This window comes from Pteropus medius, unplaced genomic scaffold (genome assembly GCF_902729225.1).
Source record: "Pteropus medius unplaced genomic scaffold, Ma_sr-lr_union100, whole genome shotgun sequence".
In the NCBI taxonomy this organism is placed as follows: domain Eukaryota; kingdom Metazoa; phylum Chordata; class Mammalia; order Chiroptera; family Pteropodidae; genus Pteropus; species Pteropus medius.
Window position 1 is genome coordinate 19952549 of NW_024349801.1, and position 15843 is coordinate 19968391.

A 15843-nucleotide genomic window follows, 5' to 3' on the forward strand; every position below is an offset into this window, starting at 1 on the left:
AACAGTAATATATTTATAAGAGTTTGTTTTAAGGAAATAAGTGTGAGGGAATACTACAGGATGGTAATTTCCATGCCATGGAATAGTGTATCCAATTGGAGACATGTAGATGTCTAATGACAGGGACTTGTTACATAGATTAAAGGTCTGTATAAAGCTAGTATCTAATAATTTTATTATAGTGTTCAAATAATTAATCTTTGGCTCTTGATTTTTCTTTACAGTTATTTTCTAGTTTGTTGATTATTTTTGTATTTGTCTTTATTTTTTTTTCTTGGATTGTCAGATGAGAGAGCAACTTTGTTCTTGGGATTGATGCTTAGACACTGATTTTCAGTTTTCTTTCTCTTGTAATATATGATTTAAGGACATAAATTTCCCTCAAAGCAGAACTTTGGCTATATTCCTCTGGTTTTTATGTTGAATTTTTATTATAATTAAGTTTGAAATATGTTCTTATTTCTCTTGAGAATTCCTCTTTGACTCATTCAGTCAAATATATTTAGAAATATATTGCTTCATTTACAAAAATTTGGCAGTTTTCTTGTTCTCTCGCTGATGTTGATTTATAGCATAATTCCACTGCAGACAATGAAGTTACTCTGTTATTGGTATGTTCTTCGAAATTTGTTGAGACTTGCCATCTCAACAGCCCCCACCCCTGCCCCCATTCCACCTGCCACCAGTTGCTTTCAAGGTTTTTCTCTTTGTTTATGGTTTTTAGCAGTTTCACTATGATGTATCTGATTTGGTTTTCTTTTCATTTATTCTATTATGGACCAGAGCTTCTTGCCATGGCTTAATGGTTTTCATCAATATTCAGCCAGTATCTCTTCAAATATTAGTTCTTCCATTATTCTCTTTGTCCTTCTGGGATTCAATTAATATGTTAGACTATGTTCTTTTATTCTGTATGTATCTAAACCTCTTTTCTTTACTACTTTTTTCTATTTTTGGTTCATTATGGTGATTTTCTACTGACCTATCTTTCAGTTAACAAATTCTCTCTTCTGCTGCGTCTAATTCATCTACTGAATTCTGAATTTTAGTTATTGTATTTTTCAGCTCTAAAGGTTCTACTTTTTAAAAATATTCAGGTTCTGTGGTAAAATGATTATTTTAAAATATATCAATCAGTTATTTTAAAGTCTGTGTTTGAGCCCTCCAATATATGGGTCACCTGTGGCTTTTCTGTTGGCTATTTATTCTCTTGTCTTTTGGTTATTTACTTTTTTCCTGTCATGCCTACTAATTTTTTATTGATTGGAGCACATTCTGTATGAAAAATTGTAGAGGCTCTGGATAGTATCTTCTTTCAGAAATGATTTAATTTTCTTCTGGCAGCCAGACTGATAACCATGTCCAATTAGGGATCAAGATGTTTCACTGTGTTACAGGCTTTGTAAAAGGCAGTCAGTTTCCTATTAGGCCTTAATTTTAGCATATAGTGTTTTAAGGATTTCAACTGAAAGCTGGGATATATTCCCCAGACTTTTCTTCCTGGCCCTGAACTCTGATTTTTGCTTCCTCATTACTTGAGTTGCCAGAATTTATAATTAGCTGTTTAGCTCCATAATGGCTGCTTTCTGCTTTGTTTCTCAGCCACTTTGCACATTTTTAATGTAGAAACTGACAAAATGCTCCAAGGGGAAATTGCTAGCAACTGGAACCACCTCTTTTTTTCCAGGATCTTAGCCCCCTCCAGTCTTGGAGTTCAAGGCTAGTCGTACAGCCAGTTTTTGTCTTCTTAGATCAGTGGGAATACCACAAGTTCTGGGTCAACACTCTTTGCTAAGCCTCCACACCCCATAACATGAATTGGGAAGTGACCGATGAAAAAAAGCAGTAAGAAATGTAGGGCTCAATAAGTACATTTCCCTCGTTCTGGAATTTTAGTCCCTCAAATTGTGATTCTTTGGTTGCTATCTAATAGGATTGGGATTTTTGCATTTTATCCAGTTTTCTTAGTTCTCAGGAAGAGTCTGATATGTTACTCCATCATATCTAGAACTAGAAGTCCTTTGCTAAACTAGTTTTAAGTATATGTTATAAGCATTTTCTTATGCAGATGCAGGAATTATTTAGATTGTTTAATATAAACTTTTTCTGGTAGGTAAAATAACAATTTATGAAAATTTTATTTCAAATATCTTAGCAATCATGCCAAAGATGTATAACCCAGCATATGCATGTATATAGATGTGAAGTAAGCCCTAAAATAGCTTTCCATTTTTAAAGACAGATTACTTTTTCCTAATAGTTTTGGAATTTTTACATTTTTGTTGATTGTATGGTATACAAAGTGAAAACTGAATTTTGGCTAGTATTCAATATATGATCTGTTTATTATAAAGTTGTTTTCTCATTTTTTATAATAATGTTTCCTAGAGATAAATTTGAATTTGTTTAAATTTTAAAGATAAGCAAACTTAAATTTAGTTATAGAAAAAAATATATATTGTTTCTATAACTAAATTTTCTATGTACTAATAGTTATTCCTGCTAAACAAATTTATTTTTCTATTATAATAGAAAAATTGTATTGGATCTTTCTCATCTATTATTAAATATAGAGTGTAATTTTTTTTATTCGAAAAATACAGAAGACCCTGGTAAAGGATTAAAAACACAAAAAAAAACCAAAACAAAACTACCCTCCAAAGACAACTAGTACTAATTTTTAGATATAGTCTCTGTTGTAGATACTGTGGGACACAGCTGTGATCTACTTTTTAGGACTTCCCAACTCCCTCTTCCCAGATGCTCCAAGGTTGTTGGGATTTTTCTCAGCTTAAAAGAGCCATTTAGCCCAAGGTCACATGCTTTTCCAGGGCAGCCTACATCCAATGACTGCTGATGCAGGGGCGCGAAAGCCCAGATTCCTATAGCAACTCAGAGCAACTCTTAAGGGCCATTGCAGTTTCACAGATCCACGTGGGGTTGACTGAGGTCTTTGTTAGACCTACGTTGCAGTTCAGCTTCTCTCTTTGCCCAGTCATACTTCCTTCCCTTCCTCTTATAGCTGTAGCTCCCAGGAGCACTCCCTAATAAACTGCCTGTATACTGACCTCCACCTCAAAGCGTGCTTTCTGGAGAACTCAAAGTGCAACAGCCTAGCTTTATTATTTTTTTTATATAGTCAAGATTATTATATATATTATGTATATAATGTATATATCTATGCAGCTCTTTCCTCTATTTATGACATGAATATTTTTCCTTGTTATTTAAAATTATTTTTCATATTATCATATGGATTGAACATAGTTTATTTAACCTTTGCTCTATTGCTGGACATTTAAGTTATTTCCACAGTTTGGATATTACAAAAAATGCTGTTATGAATATTTGTAAAATATACTTTTACATGTGTTTTGGACTATTTTTATAAAATTAATTCCTAAAGATGGAGTTACTGAATATTTTTAAGGTACTTTGTATATAATGCTGAATTGCTTTCCAGAAACAGTGTACCAATTTATACTTCTATCAGCAGTATAGTACTGTCCTTCACCAAGTGTCCCATAAGTGTAAATATTATCTCTCCTTTCTAGAGAGGATATTTGAATACAAGTTAAACTTTTGTGAGTGATGGGTCATCATAATAAATGTGACTAGTACTGCAATAGTACAGTGAAGCTCACATAGTCTACTAAAGTGTTTTGGAACATTTGTCCATATATCAAATTACTTCAGGTCAAAATTTTTAGAGGTCCTGCATTCTTCATTATGAGGCCTTAAAATCTTACTTTTTGCAACTCTCTCGTTCTCAGTATTTTTGCAGCTTCTTTTCTTCTGTAATGGATACTTTTTGGAGCGTCTCCTTGATTATGATGAAACCTTCTTTAATCCCCAGCCATTTTCTATAACTTGACATCCTCTCTCACCTCAGTCACATGTGACTAGATGAGGGGTGACAAGCTATCCTATGCTAGCCATTCCATGTCCATTTCCTGGGACTTTCCCAGAGGAAGGAAGCTCACTGCCTATGGTTAGACCTGTAGACCTGAAGCTCAGGAGCTATATGTGGTGGGCATCTTTCATTAGCCATGGGGCCCAGAAAGTAGAGGCTGTAGATATGTACAAAAAAACAAAGATGAGAAACTGAGAAGGACTGATTAGCGTTTTAAGCCCTGCTTCCAGTTCTGTCCGAAGCCTTCTTTCTGTGCTTGGGCTTCATGAAGAGCCCCATATCCTTAAAATTTGTACCTGTGTAAGTTAACTCAGGTTGATTTGTTACTTAGGACAACATTACTTTTCTGTCTTTAAACTGACATGAACTTGGAATAGATAATATTGTAAAATAAGACTAGAGGTAGAGTCTTTGAATGAAAACTTGAGAGATTCTCCTCCAAGTAAAGCTTTAGTTCCTACAAAGTCTTTATGTTTTCTCTTTTGACACTCAGAGGCAATTTTTGCCTTTTATTCTGGGTAGTTGAATTTTAGCCATTTTGTAAGTCAGTTGAATTTTTTTAGTACTTTAGGCATGTGTGTGTGGGTGTGTGGGTGTGTGGGTGTGTGGGTGTGTGGGTGTGTATTTCACACATAGATTTTTCAGTGCTTAGGTAGATAAATTCAGCAAAATCATTCATACTTGCCTGGAGCTTGGCACTTAGATTACAGATAAGAAATAACATTCTACCTTTTATTTAATCAGAATAACTTTTACCTTGATAACAGTTATCTTGAAGGAACTCTGCGACTAAATATTGTACTATATTTTAACACACTGCTAAGTAATGATATGCTTTATGGAGTCGCTGTGCTTTTCTATTGGCGTGAGAGATCTATGGGTTTTAGTACAGAATCAAGGATACCCTTGGCCCCTTGTACATCTGTAGACTTTCTTCTGGTCCCCTGCTCAGAGATTTCATCCTCTGTTTTTGGTAATACTGGCAATTGGATGAGAGTATGGATGGATTATTCTCACTAATAGGGAATCCTTTGCTGATGATGAGTCATTGATGATAAATCAAAAATGCTTTTAATTTGGAGTCCAGGGATGGCACACTCACTACTCAGGATAAATACATGTTATTTCTTAACGAAAGAGAGGGAAGATGTGTAAGTCTGTTTTGCTGAATTGGGCTGGTCTTCCCTGCCGCCTCATTCTTTTCTATTACAGGTCGAGTTGTCATATTATGGGGTATTGGAACAAGAGGCCAGGTGGTGAAGCTTGTGCTGGTAGTTAACCCTTGAGCTTTCATTTTTTTTTTTCCTACCCTTTTATAATACAAGCTAAAACATGGTTTCATTATATTTGTGTTACAAATGATCTATTAAATACATGTTATTTCTAACTTCAGAGGAAAAGATCTTCTTTTAACCATATTTCCTCCTACTTTCTTTACTTCTCCTGTATGCCTCATCTAAGTAAAGCAAAATTTAATGGTGTCTATGGAGACTGTGTAGCAGTAAGTCAGAATGCTCAATAGCTCTAGTGTTTGGAACTTGTTGCCAAAGTTTTAGTCAACTCCGAGGCTAATGTTTTCCAGTGTATAATATTATGTGAGTAGCATGTTTCAGTGCTAAAGAACACATTTTTGAAATGGAAGAAACAGTCTCTATTCTTTGTTAATGTGCTGTGGGAAAGAGTGGCTACATATTTATTTTATGGCTCAGCAATTAATGACTCAGTATAATAATTCTGATTTGTAAAACTTTATAGATTTTTTAAGATGTTCATTTGCCAACCTGGCTATGATTAAATTATTTTCAAAATTTTGGCTTTGAAATATAGTTTGCCTTGGACAAGAAGGCACTCATTCTGTCCCTGTCTCCCAGAATGTGTTAACTGACTTTTGAGTGTCAAGATTCAAAGTCTATTCACATATGACCTGGGACAGCCTCTCTGCCCTTAGTATTACAAGCTCCAGTTCTCATCCCCACCATCTCACATCCCCGTTTATTCATAGCCTAAGCAATAGTTCTGAGTTTTCTCCTATGATTAAAAACAAACAAAACTTTTTATTGTGGAAAAATCTAAAACATATACTAAAGTAGAAAAAAACAGTATAATAAGTTTCCATCTACTCATCCCCCAGCTTCAACAATATCAACTCATGGTGAATCCTCTACCTGCACCCACTTTTGCCCTCCCATTTTATTATGAAGCAAATCTCAGACATACTGTCATTTCATCCCAAATATTTCAGTATGTATCTTTACAGAAGAGTTATATCAGGCCTAACTGCTATTCTTTGAAAGGTTGTTTACAAGCTTTGCCCTTGGCTGGCATCTAGGAACCTGAATTTTAGGAATGTTCTTACCACCTTAATTGATAGGGGCTCACTGTGCCTAAACTTTGTGTATAAATAATACGGTTTGTGCTAAACACCTGCTTTCCTTTTAGGAGTCTGGAACTTGGTATGTGCTAGAGAGAGCAAGCAAATGTAACCAGCCTCCAGTAAAACCTTGGGCACTGAGTCTGTAATGAGTGTCTCTGGTAGACAGCATTCTCACAACTTGTTGCTGGGGGGGATTAAGCACACCCTGTGTGGCTCCACTGGGAGAAGATTCTTGGAAGCTTTAACCTGGTTTCCTCTAGACTTTATCCCATGTACCTTTAACCTTTGCTGATTTTGTTCTGTATCTTTTTGCTGTAATGAATCTTAGCCTTGAGCATAGTATATATTGAGTCCTGTGAACTCTCCTAGGAAATCACTGAACCTGGGAGTGGTCTTAGGGATCCCTGACACAGTATCTTTAACACTGTGTTAACAAGTGATGCAGAATAGGGCGAATTTCCTCCAGTGGGCCTGCACTGAGAGGGTTCTTTGAGCACAAGAAAGAATTCAAATGCACACCAAAGTTAGAGTCCAAAGGAAAGTTTATTAGAGGAAAAAAAGCAAAGACAAGAGAAAGCAAAGACAAAAAGCCAAGACAAGAAAAAAACCCCGGGGAACAGCTTAAAGATTTTGTTTACTCATTTTCTTTTGGTATGGGCATACAGTGAGAAAAGATAAGAGTATGTAGCATGAAAGGCCTGCTGGTAATTCTCAGCCTTTGATCCATAGGTTCCCCATGATTTTAGCCATAGGGAATGAATGATTTTATTTTGTGTAGGGCACATCTAAAAGACCGTGTTTTCCCTTCACCATGTAGAGATATGGTTTCTTAGCAATCCCAACAGAAATCTTCCTTGGTTCTACAGTTTTCCTCATGGCTTGGCTGTGGGCTGATCAGCATATTGCAGTCTCTGAATATAGCTTGATTTAACATTTTAGTTCTCTTGCCTCTTCCCTATATTACAAGCACTTAAAAAATTATATATAACCTATATTATATATAATATGTATCTCCACAATACCATTATTTTGTATATATCCACAATACCATTATTATACATAAAATTTTCATAATAATTCCTTAATATCAAATGTCAAGTCAGTGTTTGCATTTCCAATTGTATCATAAATGTCACAGTATTTTTTATAGTTTGTTTGAATCGAGTTTCAGATATTGCAATTGGTTGGTATTTAAGTCTCTTTTAATCTATGGTTTCTCTCTCTCCTCTTTTTCTCTCCCCTGTCCCCACAGCTGCCTTGAAATTTCTTTTTTGAAGAAACTGGGTCATTTGTCCTGTAGAATTTACCACAGTCTTGTTTTGCTGATTATATTGCCATGTTGTAGTTTTTAACATGTTCCTTTGTAGTTTGGTAGTTGTATCTAGAGACTTTGTGAGTTTTTGAAAGACCCATGCCTTCATGTGTCCTTAGGCTATGCCTTAATTTCTATTTGATTGATGTTTGCCAAGCACTTTGAGGTACTTGGATAAAAGAAGCTGTAACAGTAAATATCTTTGTTTTCATTAGCGGGAGACTAGATCTTCTGACACTTGGAATCTGACTCATTGCATTTTAGAGACTCCAATCAAAAGTATATGGCTTAGTGTTTATTACCTACCTTTTCGATACTCACCCTGGCAGAGTTCCCTGAGCTAAAGCTGGGTTTAATTATCTAGGACTGGTACAGTACCATGATGACCATATATTACGATATAGGTAGAAATGTATGTTTAAGTCTATCTTACTATTTTTTTAGGTCCTAAAACTTAAGTCAGGAAACCTCAGAACCCTACTAACATCTCTAAACCTTCACTCGCATGAATTTGCTATGCAATAGAATCTTTCAGTATCTCAGTAACTAAATTCTTTCTGATTAATGAGTTACTAAATTCCTGTTACTTCAACTGTATAGGAATAATCTGACAGCAAGGGTCCAATGTAATTATCATAGGTCATCTTTGGAGATATGCCTTTTTGAAATGACTATGTGTTTGGACTTTCAATAAATGTTAAGCATACAGACATACACTTAAAATTTTTTTATTTTTACTAAAACACACATAAAATAAAATTTCCCTTCTTAATTATCTTTAAGTATACAGTTCAGTAGTGTTAAGGATATTTATATTGTGCAACCAATCTCTGAGCTAAAACTATATACCCCTTAAACCACAACTCCTCATTTCTCCCTCCCTCAGCCCCTGGCACTCACTTTTTTACTTTCTATTACTTTGGTTACTCTGGGTACCTCATATAAGTGGAATCATACATTGGTTGTCTTTTTGTGACTGGCATATTTCACTTAGCATATGTCCTCAAGGTTCATCCATGTTGTAGCATGTGTCAGAATTTCCTTCAAGGTTGAATAATATTCCATCGTGCATACTGTGTTTTGTTTATTTTGATGGATACTTGGATTGCTTTCACCTTTTGGATGTTATGAATAACGTTGTTGTGAACATGGGTGTACAGATATCTCTTGGAGAGACCCTGCTTTCAATTCTTTTGTGTATATACCAAGAACTGGAATTGCTGGATTAGATGGTAATTCTACATTTAATTGTTTTAAAGAACTGCTGTGCTGTTTTCCATAGCAGCTGCACTGTTTTACATTTCCAACAGCGCACAAGGATTTTAATTTCTCCACATTCTTTTTAAAACTTATTTTCTGTTTGTTTGTTTTTGATAGTAGACATCCTAATGAATGTGAGGTAGTATCTCATTGTGGTTTTGATTTGCATTTCCATAATGATTAATGATATTGAGTATTTTCTCATATGGTTGGTGGCCATTTGTATATCTTCTTTGGAGAAATGTCTGTTTAAGTCCTTTCCTCATTTTTAATCAGATTGTTCATTTTGGTTGTTGTTGAATTTTAAGAGTTCTTTATATATCCTGGATATTAACCCCTTATCAAATATATGATTTGCAAATATTTTCTCCCATTTTCTATGTTGCCTTTCACTCTGTTGATTGTGTACTTTGATGCACAGAAATTTTAAATTTTGGTATTGTCCAATTTATTGATTTTTTTCTTTTGTTGCCTTGTGTTGCCTATGTGGTGTCATAGGCAAGAAGTCATTGCCAAATGAATGTCAGGAAGTTTTCCCACCATGTTTTTTTCTAAGAGTTTTATAGATTTAGTCCCTATATTTAGATCTTTGATCCATTTTGAGTTAATCTTTGTATGTGGTATAAGGTTAGAGTCTAGCTTCTTTCTCTGCAGTTATACTTTTACACTTTGGTTTAATGATGCAGAAATACACTGTCTGAAGGTGGGGGAGAGGGCTCTTAGGTCATTTATACTGTTGACAACTGCTTGCTATGGGAAAATTGCCTTAACATCTCCTCCCTTGTGCAGTTGTTACTTATCTAGCTCATTTTTCCCCAAAGAATCTAAGTTTTAAGAAGGTAAGATAAATTGTTAAATGATATTTATTAATTTTATGTAGTAATTATTTATAACTTTTAGTTTAGATTCAAAAAACTATTTTTAATGAAAAATTTTCAAATATACCAAAAGTAAAGAGAATAGTAAAATAAACCCCCAATCTCACAGATTCAACGAATGTTAGCATTTTGCACATCTTGTTTCATTTAGCCCTTTCTCAACTTTTTTTCTTTCTGAAATATTTTAAGGCAAATCCCAATCATTTTATCATTTTGCTTATATTGATATGTTTAACGCAAATAATACAGATTTCCGTAAATGTAAATATGTAAAAAATGCAAATGTAAATATGTAAATGTAAATAATACAGATTTCTAATGAAATAATACAGATTTCATTAATAATACAAATAATACAGATTTCATTAATAATACAAATAATACAGATTTCATTAGAAATCTGTATTATGTCAAAGTGTGCATTTCTATGTATTTTTACAATAGAATACTTGTATAATCAATTTGTATTGTTTTAAACCATAAGACTAGGACCAGCAGCATAATTTTGATATTTGAAATTGCTTTACAGTTTTATAATTTTGCATATTTGCTTTATGGCATTTCTTTGCACATTTCTATGGCATTTCCTATGTACAACTAATATGCTGCCTAAGCCTCAGGAACCCAAACCTCAGTTATAACATTACTCTTTTGGAGAAATATGAATTACTTTACAATGTGGTTTCCAAGAACTTCATTATTTACAGATATCAGCTACATGTATTTATAAACTACTATAATGAGAACTCATAAAAAAGATCACAAAAATATGCTTTTTTTTTTACTTTCTCTCAGTGTTTTGAGTCCTAGTGGATATTATGTAACAAGACCAACTGCCTGGTCTGTTATTCTTTCAGCTTCTTACTTTTTTTTTAACTGAAGAATTTAATGAAGTTCAATAAAGTGGGGGAACTTTTTGCTTATAGAAGGAGTTCTTCATGAAAGTTAAGAATTCAGAAACACATGACCATTGAATTGAGAGATAATCAGAGACATCATCCAAGGTTAGAAAGTTTTCTTAGTCTTTGTATTGCCTGATCATGTAGTGGTGCTGGAAACCAACGGTGGGCTTCAGATAGGTCATCTCAGCAGGCTGTTTGAAGTAGGGCCATTTGGTAGTTGGTGGAGTCGGGGATGAGGGGGCTCAGAGATGTTGAAAGTTCTTGCTGTACAAATAAGTTAGTTTCTTCAATCGGGGAATAATTAGACTATATATAGAGTCTGGAAACCCAAGAATGATGGTCAAGGATAAAGCAAAATTGAAACCAAGAAAAGCCATAGTGTAAAACCCATTTTAGTGCACTGTTGCATATGTGCCTCAGATAGTTTTGTGTCACATAACCTATTTCTCCTCTCTGAGAGTCCCTAAATTTTTAATATCAAGATAAAAACTATCACAAAGTCTTCTGAAAAGGTATTTAAGAAGCATTTATACATAACACAAATACTAATTCATTATTTTCTTAAGAAAGACCACATATCCCCATGCTGACATTTCAAACTCAGAATGCCTATTTCACCCATGCGCCTAAAAGGTGGTATCTTGTTGGGGAATCTTTCACAGAGCCTTGACTGTGAGCATCTGATTACTTCATTGGACATGACGGTGGTCTAGTTTGCATACTTGGCTTTTAGAATTGGCTCCTGCTTCTCTTAGGCCTTTCAGTGAAATGAATGACAATGGAGAAAGTGTGGTTCTGTTTTACTTTTTAACCTCCTCATTTTTCTCTGCTCGTATGTCATTTCCTTTTCTCTCCTCTTTTTGAAGAATTTTATCTAAGTTACTATATGAAAAAAATTTTCAAAAGGCTTTGTTTCCAACTGGAAAAGATTTACAATTAATTAATGGGTCTAATCTCTTTAAAAATGCGAAGGAAATAAAACTAATAAAAAAAGATGGTCTCTCTGAAAAAGGTGACGTTTGAGCTGAGGTTTGAATAAGAAACTTCATAGTACAGTATAATGATGAGAGAATGAAAGTTGGGGCTAGACTTTCTTGGGTCAGATCCTGGCTCTGTCATTTAACTAGCCATGTTATCTTGGCCAAGCTACTTTACCTCACCCAACCTCAGTTTTTTTTAAATCTGTAGAACAGGGATAATAATGCCCAATGATAGGACTGCTCGGGTTAAAATAGACCATGGTTCTTTGACCTCCTTTTGACATTTGATTAGGAAGAGAGATATGGACCTGGCAGGCAGAGGACAGACTATGTTGTGGTCCACTCCCACCCTCACAGAAGAGGAATGTAATTTAAATAGTGAATAAAAATGAAAAACAGTTTATCATGGAAATGTTGCTAGAACCATGTCTTCCTGACTGCTCATTTATGTGATAATTAGCAACTTAATTTTATATAATTGCTTAATGCCAGGCTGTTGAAATCATTTCTAAGGTTTAGCCTAAAGGATTGTGTTTTCAAAAGAACAACATTCAGAGCTGAAAAATAGGTTTACTTGTTGTTATAGGGAAGATTTAAGATATTTAATTATTTAGCATTACCATAATGCTAAAAAACAGAACAGCAATCTTTATTTTTGTCTTCTCAAAAGTTGTAGGGCTTTTTCTACCAAAAGTGGTTTGTTTGTTTTTTAATAGTCCATTTGCTAGCTGTGGTGTGTAAAATTACATTTGTATCTTAGAAATGTATATAGTTAGTATGCATGGAAGAGGTTTGTTAAATCTAAAAAAAAGAAAAAATGTAAAGATTATGCTGATTTATATTTTTCTCTTTATTTCACTTCAGTAACATTAGTCAGTACTACCTAGGGTAAGATTTCTGAAAAGAGACCTTGTTATTTGAGAATTCAGTATCTCATGATCTCATCAGAGGTTTCTTGTAGAGATCAACTGACTTCTTTTAAACAGACTACTTAACTCATGTGACAGAAAACTTGAACTCTCTAGGAGTCTCCTTAATTCCAGTAGACTTTGTGAATGTGCTCTACTTTGTTCAAATTCAATACCCAAAACATTTTTGACATCAAAACGATTCATCACTTGACAATTTTTTTTCACAGAGCAAAATCTTATCTTTGATTCTCTTTTTTTAGATTAGTGTTCTATCATTTACAGATCATTAGTAGAGGAGGGGTAATTTAAAGTATTAGGAACTTCTCCGTCAGTCGAAGACTAATTAGAAATGGAGTTCTTTTTTTGTGACTTAGTTACTATTTAGCTATGAAAAGTTCTATAATTACTCAGCTCAGTCTCTTTTTATTATGATCACTCAAAAGAGCAGTTTATTCAATAAAAAAAAATTAAATTGGAAAATGTTTGGAGGAGTAAGGAAATCCTACAATCTTTGGTTCTGTCTATAAAGTGGTTTATAAATTTAAGCACATAAAAATGCACTCTGTCTTCTATGGCATCTTATAGAATGATCACTTTGGAATATTTAGATTTGTAAAAGTGTATGAAAACTGAATCAGTTGTCATGGTTAAAATTCATCAGCTCTGTTTTTTTCTGGCAATGAAAAGAGCTAGGAGAGTTCAGTGTTTTCATCCTGAATATTTACCTCCTCTCTTCCCAGCTACTGGAACAGATCCACACTCTTTATTTTTTAAAAAAGGAGTGTGTATGTGTATGTGTGTGGGTGTTTCCTACCATAGCTACCAAACTAGCCATAGCCTCTTATGATCCAGTTTTTCACATTCTAATTCAATTTTATCTTTGAGGAAAATGTAACATGTAAAAAGCAAGGCACACCTAGAAAATTTCAACTTCCTGTAATTGTCATAGAATACTTTTGATTCTGCTCGTATAGTCATTTAGTGAATAAATTTAATCACTTTAATTTTTTTTTAATGAGTCTGCAAAGATTAGCTACCTTTTCCCTGGCCTACTTGTCTATGTGTCAGAGCTCAGCAATTCCAGTGTATACAAACAAATCTTTAAAGAGAGATAATAAAGTGGTCTCTTATGTTTGGATTGACTTCTCTGGATGCTTCCTGACTGAGTGAGGGCTGCCTGCAATTGATTTAAGAAGGGATTAGCACTTCTAGAAGCAAGGCTTTTGGTCTGAACTACTTATTTCTACAGTGCTGCATTAGTGGAAGAACCAGACTGTTCTTCCAAATCACTGTGTTAGATAATAATAAAAATTGAAGAGCCACAGTTAGGGCTATGATAAGAATGTGGAAACAGCTGTAAGCTAGGAAAAGGTTCATCTAGTTTGGAAATGGACCTTTACATCCTTGCCACTGTGTCTTTTAAGGTCTCATTTGCTCAATTAAAATTTTTCAGGACCTAGGGTTTTGGAGAGTGGGGGCAGATGTTTTTCTAAATCATGGGATTGGTATGGGTGGGGAAGAAACGCTGAGTGCTGAGGATGGATTTTTCAGGAATGCCTAGGTGTGTCTTGGCTGCTAAATACCTTGCACACATACTTTTTATATTACTAAGCCTCTAGTACCACCCATATGTCACTTTTCCCATCCCTTACTCCTTAGACTTCTGCCTAGGCATTGCCACCATCAGTGTATCATAAATAAATTTCCAGTGCTTGCCGTACTCACAGTCCCTTCTAAGGCTAGCTGTCCCTTCCCACAGAACTCCTGCTAAGGAACCACATGACCTAGCCCCTCTGGCCAAACTGACTGGACTAGGGGAAGCCCTGACTAAGGGTAGCTCACTCACAGGCTGACAAGGGTCTTATGTGGCCTAGTCTCAAAAATTCAGTCTAAAGAGAGGCAGTAGTATTTAACTGAGCCATTCAGAAGTTCTATTTGGGGAATTGTAACCAAGGAGTATAGAAAAGGTAAACCAGAGAAGAGTAGTATAGACACATGGATAATAAGGACCCTATCAGCACTGACACACATCAGAAAGGCCACGGATCCTTTCTTGCTGAGCTTCCTGGGGCCTGCCTTGTAATCAACACTATGCTTAATATTTGGCATCTATGAAACTCTGCCCTTCTTTGGTTCCTTATCCTTTTGTTTTCCCTGTATTCTTAATGTGTGCCCATTACCATCCTTCACTTGAAGGAACTTAAGTGAGTCTCAGCTTCTTGTAATCATAGGAGTCCAATCATAGAGATTAGGAACGTGGACCTCAGACTCCCAGCCTTGAGCCGCTTCAACTTCTATACTAATGGGCCAGTTTCACTTTTTTTTTTTTTTTAAAGCAGACTTTCTATTTTAGAGCAGTTTGAGGTTCACAGCAAAATTAAGCAGAAAGTACAGAGAATTTCCATATACCCCTTCCCCTATACTTTTTATTTTTTTTTAAAAAAAGGTACATTATGAACAGAAAACCAATGTTAGAGATATCAAAAGAATAAATTTCACCTTGTTGAGTTGTTTTTGGTATGAGTGTGATGAAAAGTTTTTAGAATTTATAACCAGTACTTATGGTGTCTGCCTCCCTTATTAATACCTCATTGTTTTTGTTTTCTTATACTTATTGAAAATCTACTCTGAGCCAGAGTTCCTGTGTGTTTCAATATGGAATTGTTAGAGTATAGGTCGTGTTGACTTCCTTTTCTCTCAGCCTTTGGTGTCCTCTTCCCTCTTCAGCAGCATCAAAGGATTCAAGTCCACTTATAAAAACAACCACCAGGCATATGAGAGCTCTGCTCCCTTCCAGTTCAGACTTTCTTCTGTGTGATGCTATGAAAAAGACAGGTAGAGTCACAGATACTTGGTTTATTTATGTTGGTTGTGAAGAAAAAAGAGATGATTGCTATATCCAAGAAGTTATCAAACTCAGAGACCTTGAACATTTCCTTTTGATTTTTCTCCATATAATTTTAGACTGTGTCTTCTGTGCAGACCCCACCCCAGCTCTTTCCTCTTTTGTGGTCACAAGAATATCAAAACCACCATCTAGTTCCTCTTTATTATGCCTGTATCACCAAGTATCATGCTGAGTGAGCCATGTTCTTGCTGACTGAATCATATTCTTATAATTCTACTTATGCATTATATTTTGTTTCTATGAACAAAATGAATATACAAAATATGCCCAACATACATAACCATTTGCCTATATTTTTTTCTTGATGAAAGCTCTTGCCAATTCTTTTATCAAATAAGTATTTATTGAACACCTACTGTGTGCCAGGTCTTTCATGACCAAATCTCCAGCAACGACATTCCTGAG

The 15843-nt window shown here is 34.9% G+C and overlaps 1 protein-coding gene across 10 annotated transcripts in view; it reads left to right on the plus strand.

Moving 5' to 3' along the window:
• Positions 1–15843, plus strand: part of MYO5A (myosin VA) — a 157087-nt gene that overhangs the window by 19106 nt on the left and 122138 nt on the right. The window lies entirely within an intron of this gene.